The sequence below is a fragment of the Lissotriton helveticus genome, chromosome 2_1 (assembly GCF_964261635.1).
Source record: "Lissotriton helveticus chromosome 2_1, aLisHel1.1, whole genome shotgun sequence".
NCBI lineage: Eukaryota > Metazoa > Chordata > Amphibia > Caudata > Salamandridae > Lissotriton > Lissotriton helveticus.
The window spans coordinates 1266178272-1266184445 of record NC_136059.1 but is presented as its reverse complement, the minus strand read 5'-3'; positions in this window follow the sequence as shown (position 1 = coordinate 1266184445).

Below are 6174 nucleotides of genomic sequence, written 5' to 3'. Positions count from 1 at the left end.
TGTCCCGCAATTGGGGTTTTCTGGAGCAAAGTGGAAACGACAATGTCAGGTATATTGGGTCAACATATCAAGGTAAGCCTCCTCCTGGTTATTTTTGGTGTCGCTGACGAATACACGAGCAGTACTAGAGACATGTTGTTCTATGCAATGCTTTAAGCCAAGAGAGAGATATGCCGAAAGTGGGTGAGCAATATACCTCCCCACCACACAGAATGGTTGGAGACTCTAACATATATGTCCAGGATGGACCTATCTGGAAAAAAGTCCCAAAAAAAAGCCTTCTGGAATTTATTACAACTATGGTTGGAAACCACAGGAGGGTCGCGATTAGTAACTTACTAATATCACACATTATATATACAAGATCTGAAATAATGTCCAATGATTACACCGGCAAATAAACTCTTTTGAGTGCTATAGGGTCTGGTCATACGTGTAAAATTATAAGCAGTTCCGGTGTTTCCACTGTGTGAGAGAGAAAGCTGCAGAAGGGCAGGTGTCTATTATAGTATACCCTTTAATGGTCAGCATTTCCCCCTCCTTGAAAATAAGGGCAGAAACAATGGACTCCTTGCTTTATCTACCTTTTCTGAGTTGAATGAGGACAAAAAAAGCCTGCAGACAATGGAGATGGTATACTCTTACAAGATAAAAAATCCTACGAATCTGAAATATATCACAGGCTTAATAAAATAGAACATTATATCAGACTTGACAGGGATCCATTCACAGAGATTCAATCAGAGATTAGGAGGTTAACATCAGAAAGGATATACAAGCAAAAATGTTTTTATTTTCTTAAATGTTAAAAATCCATGCATACCTGTTATATTTAACTTACCCAAGGAACACAAGAACACTGATGCTTCTCTGGGTAGACAGAGTGTCTCTGGATGCAGTTCAATATTGGAACAAATTGGCAAATCTGTTAATTTTTTTATTAAATTCTGCACTCCATTGACTTCATTATATATCCAAGACACTATGGACTTTATTCATGTTTTTGAAGACTTGCCATTCTTACCTACAGACTATCTGTTGACTATATTGAATAATGAATCCTTTTATATAAATATATCTCATTCATATGTAAGTTGCTTAACTCAAGACCCAGACCCCAATAGATGCCGACCTCTTTCATTACTGTTTTACTAAATCTTCTATTGACTATAATTTTTTTTGTAATTTGACTAGGATTTCTTTTTGCAAATCAAGGGCACTTCCATGGCAGCCGTTTTCACTCCAGATTGTGCCATTTTGCATATGCAGAATCTTGAGTCCTCTGCTCCTTTGGCACCATCTAACCTGTTTAGACAACACATTTTAATATAGAAGAGATACATAGATGGTGTCTTTTTGATTTGGCAAGGGCCTCCAGATACACTTCCCTTGTTCCAATGATTGAAATCCGTAGCCCTTTCCGTACGACTCGTGCAACTCTGTCCGAATCGCGTAGTATGATTCGTTTGAAAAATATACAACCGAATCGTTGCGAACCGTACGAAAAGCAAGGGAAAATCCGTATGACACGGACCCTCAAAGTAAACCGTACGAATCGTAAACATGCTGTACGACCCGACAAGTACGATCCGGACCAGGGAATGAGAACGCGATTCGTACGGAAAACATCGCATATGAGCGATTCGTATGGAGAGCAACACAATCACATACGCACCGTACCTCTGCAATCATGGGGTGTACGCACCGTACCCCTAAGCACCGTACCCCTACGCACCATAACCCTGCAATCATGGGGTGTACGCACCTTACCCCTGCAATCATGAGGTGTATGCACCGTACCTCTACGCACCGTACCCCGACGCACCGTATCTCTGCAATCATGGGGTGTACGCACTGTACCCGGGGGGTCCGTTTTGTGTGCGGTTCGAGTCAAAATCTGCTTTTCCGGATGTTTTGAGCTCCCATAGAAAAAGAGTCGTACGGAGTGTTGACGAGACGAATCGTACTTGCTGGGTCGGAAAATGCTGCTTCGATCCGTACGGACGTCACGTACTGCGTGTTCTGAATGCGATTCATACGAATTTTTAAGTCGTATGGTCTTTCGTACGAATCGTACGGAGATCTGCTTTGGGTCCGAATCGTACTTCATCGTACGTACAGGGATGTTTAAGGGTACGATCCGTATGGGAAATATGCTCCGTACGGCTATTTGTAAGGGATTTTACCGAATCGGAATCGGCCCTTTAACATATACATATAATACATAATATATACACATAATTATTATTATGTATTAATAATTATTTAAATAACGTTATTGTTTATTTTTTTGTATAAATTATAAATACATCTAGACAAAAAACAATAATGTAAATAAAAATTAAATAAATATATGTAACAAATTAAACAAACAAAAATTATTTTTAATCTTTTTAAAATGAATTATATACTACATTATCTAAAATAATGCAAAAATAATAGATGGTGGAGGGAATAAAATTACTATTCCAACTCCAAACAGTGCAACAGTAGGGTAAATGTTGGATAGCGTAGGTGTTAAAATTACTATTCCCACTCCAATGAGTGCAACAGTAGTAGGGAAGTGTTGGAAAGCATAGGGGTAAAATTACTATTCCCACTCCAATGAGTGCAACAGTAGGGAAAGTGTTAGATAGCGTAGTGTTAAAAATTACTATTTCCACTCCAGTGAGTGCACAGTAGGGAAAGTGTTGGATTACTTGGAGGTAAAAATTACTATTCTCACTCCAGTGAGTGCAACAGTAGGGAAAGTGTGGAATAGCGTACGGGTAAAAATTACTATTCCCACTCCAGTGAGTGCAACAGTAGGAAAAGTGTGGGATAGCTTAGGGTTAAAAGTTACTATTCCCACTTCAGTGAGTGCAACAGTAGGGAAAGTGTTGGATAGTGTAGGGGTAAAAATTACTATTCCCAATCCAGTGACTGCAACAGTAGGGAAAGTGTTGGATAGCGTAGAGGTAAAAATTACTATTGTCACTCCAAAGAGTGCAACAGTAGGGAAAGTGTGGGATAGTGTAGGGGTAAAAATTACTATTCCCACTCCAGTGAGTGCAACAGTAGGGAAAGTGTTGGATAGTGTGGGGGTAAAAATTACTATTCCCACTCCAGTGACTGCAACAGTAGGGAAAGTGTTGGATAGTGTAGAGGTAAAAATTACTATTCTCACTCCAAAGAGTGCAACAGTAGGGAAAGTGTGGGATAGCGTAGGGGTAAAAATTACTATTCCCACTCCAGAGAGTGCAACAGTAGAGAAAGTGTTGAATAGCGAAAGGGTAAAAATAACGTACATATAATTAAAATACTTTTTTAAAATAAATAATGACTTAATTACTAAATAACAATAAATTAATTATCCATACAATACATAGTTATTAAATTATTTTTTATCAATTATTAATTATTTAACAATAAATTAATGATAAATACTAATCATTAATAATCAGTAATCATTAATTACCAAATAAAATAAATGAATTTTCAATACCAAAAAACAATCATTATTAAAAAGTAATTACCAATTAAGAATTAATTAACAATACATTTATGATAAATACAAATAAAAATTAATTAATAAAAATGCATCCCCAATTAATATTTAATGAACAATACATTCATTTTAAATACCAAAAGATATTGATTATCCAATTAATAAGTAATAGAAAATACATTCATTATTAATACACAAAAATATATTATTAATTACTTAATTAGATTAAATTACTTCCCACCCTATTCCCCTATAAACTCACAACCCACTCCAGTAATAACTTAATACACTTAATATAATTATTAATTGCTCAATTAATACGAATTAATTACCAATTAATTAAAATAAATACCAATTAATAATTAATTAACAATAAATGAATTATCAATACCAATAAATAAATAAAAAATAATTACTTAATTACAATTAAATTACTTCCCACCCCATTCCCCTATAAACCCTCAACCCGCTACAGAACTAAAACGCAAAATTTTATAAAAAATATTTCATTAATCCTAAAAATTATTAATTAATTTACTATAATTAAATTACTTCCCACCCTATTCCCCTATAAACCCACAACCCGCTATAGTACTAAAACGCATAATTTACTTTAAAAAAGTTACCAACTTCTAAAAATATTATAAATATATTTAAAAACAATTACAATACTTAACAAAAAATATATACCAAATAATTATAAAATACATTATAAAATACATAACACTAATATAAATATCGATATTAGTGACATAGATTTTTTTGCTATCGATATTACTAACATCGATATTAACAAAAACAATATTTCTTACCTTAAGGCTGATATTCTGGTCGTCAATATTCTTGATTTCGATATTCTGTCCCTACAATATTTGAAAACTCAATATTTCTCTAGATCGATATTTACAAGTCGATATTTAGACTGTGCACCGCCTGCCACTCAGTACATGGTTTTATAGGAGAGTCCCTTGGGTTGCCCCTCGACCCCAAACCAGAACTCATGATGAATGGGGGCCTTCTAGGGGCCCCCAAAGTCAGTTTCCAGCAGCCTTCTTGTTTCAGACAGACTGAGTCAGAAAGGCTGTTGGAATCTGACATCATAATCAGTGGGTCAGAAATGATTGCCATTGAGTTGTACGAATTGGCTCCAACAGGTTTGGATTCTCCGAATGCCGGTCGGAACCGATTCAGAATGCCGAATGGTTCTTCTTCCGACTGCAGGCACTGTAATCGATCGGTCGGAAATGTTTCCAACTGAGTCAGAAGGATGGGTTCCGACATGGTAATCAGGCACTAAGCATAATTGCCTCACAGCAGTAGCCATGCCCACTCGTGTATGGCTGGATTTATTTGCAGAATGCTAGTGTGTCAGCACAGAAGTGGGCCAAAGGAAAGCCCGCCTGTACCAATCAATGTGCAGGTCACATCAAGCACCAGGGACCATAGCTTTTCTGGTTTCTTATACAGGGAGCAACTAGTCTGTATTGCTGACCATCTTTGGTCACTTCAGACATCAAATATGCCCTGCCCGTCCTGTCTTCAAACTGAGTTGTGTTCATTTTGAACCCTTGTGTGATAGTCCTTGCTCTCCCCAGTCAAAGGCTCTCTTGAAGTTTAAAGATCAATTTCACACTCCTACTCCTCTCCCACCAGCTAAAACATTTTGACTTTATTGCCTCCCACAATCCCAATGTAGTGTTTCTAGCCAAGACTTGGTTGTGGGTGCCTGCGTTGGAGCTAGGGAGCGCACAGTGCACTAGCATTACGAGAGAGCAGAAGTGTGCCTTATCTTAGTAGATATGGTGCATTTCTACTCTCTTCCTTTCATGTAACGCAGTGCAACAAGTTGCCTTGCTGCATTGTGTTGTGTGAAAGGTTCGTAAATCTGACCCCAGGTTTAGTGTGGCTGAAGACTACCCATGTTGAAAATGCTTAAAGTAGGGTAAGCCCTGGTAACCTTTATCCTATTTGTTACAGAATCCCAAAGGTCATTCTCATCAACTAGTTCATGCTAGGCATAAATGTGGCAACTTCTGATACCCATTTTGTAACAGTCCTTGACCTGTAGAAGATCAGAAGTGGCGTGACCCTGCTATCTGAGACCTTGTAATAGCCCTAAAGGACTGGGCCTGCTCTCCCTCTTGGACTAAGGACAAAGACGCAGACTCCAAGTGTCATAAGGCTGACCTCGTTGCTAAAGCTACAGGAACAAAGCAAGCTACAAGAAGCCATTTACTGTAACTGCCCAGTCGCAGCTAAACCTGGGCTGTACCCTACCCTGGGCCTCAACCTGCCACTCTGTGAGTCACTAACTGCCTCCCATGAGGTCGTGGTGGGCTGTAGAACTGTATTTTTGTGGTGATTGGGAGTTAAAGGACTAAAGTAAGAACGTAAAATCTTTGACGAGGATGAACCTTGTTGGTGTATCTGACCTGCAGTCCATTGTGGTCAGCAACATATTGAACCTAGGTGCTGTTCTACTGTGACTGTTAACTATCATTGGCGCTTTATGTTTCTTGGCACTGTCTGTACTTCAAACTTTATAAAATCATATCTCTGGTTCTGATCTTCTTACTTGTTTTTTTTCATTTTGTTTACTAAATATTACAGTATTTTTCTAATTCAGAAAGAATGGTTATAAGAGTGAGAGTACCATGCTGTTTCCTGGGGTGTGTTTCAAAAAGAGT